General features: G+C 38.8%; 1 non-coding gene across 1 annotated transcript; it reads right to left on the bottom strand.

Annotated features, from left to right (window-relative positions):
• Positions 1–335: 335 nt before the first annotated feature.
• LOC123455234 lies at positions 336–528 on the bottom strand. The gene has a single exon (XR_006633776.1). It is a non-coding gene; the product is annotated as a U2 spliceosomal RNA (small nuclear RNA).
• Between the last annotated feature and the right edge of the window lie 1,039 nt (positions 529–1,567).

The following is a 1,567-nucleotide window of genomic DNA, read 5'->3' on the forward strand; positions in this document are numbered from 1 at the left end:
TAGCCCAGGCTGACCTGGAATTCACTATGTAGTCTCAGGGTGGTCTCAAACTCATGGCGATCCTCTTACCTCTGCCTCCTGAGTGCTGCGATTAAAGACATGTGCCACCATGCCCGGCTCTACTAATTTTTTTTGCATTTTTTCAGAGTACATTTTTTATAATTACAAAATATAATACATATGTCAAAAGCGAAGACAATTATTGTTGAACAAATAGGGCAGTGGTTTAGATTTGGCTTGTTTTTTTCCAAAGCATTGAAGTGTAATATTCAGTGATTTGTGACTTCTCTACTTTCTTCTTTCTTATTTTTAGTGCAAGAGAGCAAGAGGGGGGGGGGGGGTGCACCATTCCTGGAAGTACTGCAATACCAGGTCGATGTGTGGAGTGGACACAGCAAGCTTTCCTATTCCAACTCCAAGCTCCAAAAATCTATTTAACATATTGTCCTCAGATAGAGGATGTATCAGGTATTAAACTGATAAGAACAGATACTACACTTGATCGTAGCCAAAAGGCCGAGAAGTGATTATCTTTCTTATAAGGCTATTAAAAATTTACACCAAATTGATTAATCCTATTACTAAAAAGAAAGCAGTCTTAATACAACTTTATATCATTAATACCAATAACACACTTGGGAATGATTTTATTAGGAGTAGCTAAGGCAAATTGTGTTGTTATCTTGAGGCAGGTTGGCTCAGAAGTCAGATCAGTTACCTCCTCCTTTTAAGTAACAGGACATTACAAGCTTTTTAAAATATCTGACAAATTATATGTTATCTCTTTAGAGGAAGTTTTGTTGTTTTTAATAATCCTCTATGTAAGGTGAACTTGATTTAGAACAAATATCTGGCAAATTCACTCCTGTAAAAGACATTTAACTTTTCCTTTTTAATTTCTATGCTTAGGTCTTTGATTTCCTTGAATGGTTTTCTAGAAGAGAAAGGAATGTCACCTGCGTCCATCTCATCTCTTTAGTTACAGTCACAAACATGACACAACTAGCAAGCACAATGAGCACACATAAACACACACACACACACACACACACACAAAGAACAAATACTCCTGATAAAATAAAAAACTTGCTTACAGAACTTGAAACAATCTTAATTCCTTGTGCTTTTAAAATATCTTTTACTATGGCAATTAGCTCCTTTTTACTCTTTGTTAAATCTTTTTTTTTTTTTTTAACCTGTGTTCCTTATGCCTTGAGAGAAGTTTTAAGCCTTTCAACAATTTATGCTTACTTAGGGTCTGTCCTATGATAGCAAAGGAAAGAGGAGAAACAGCAAGACAAGAGGGCAAAGTTCCCGGTTGGAGAACTGGCCTGGGGGGGGGGGGGGTTCCTTGATGGGCCTGACCGCAATTTTAAGAACTGCCAGCTGCTCTAAGAGCATTTACTGGCTGTTGCATACCCAGTTTTGTTGATAGGAAGAGAGGCTAGATAGGAAGTTTTTGCCAATGCCTGAACAGGCTGTTGGGATTCGCACAGGGAGCTAGGGGCCTTCAGCCAATGCCAGAGGGTAGCCCTGGCCAAGAGGCTTCAGTTGCCCTGTCGCTATG

Source organism: Jaculus jaculus, chromosome 15 (genome assembly GCF_020740685.1).
Source record: "Jaculus jaculus isolate mJacJac1 chromosome 15, mJacJac1.mat.Y.cur, whole genome shotgun sequence".
NCBI lineage: Eukaryota > Metazoa > Chordata > Mammalia > Rodentia > Dipodidae > Jaculus > Jaculus jaculus.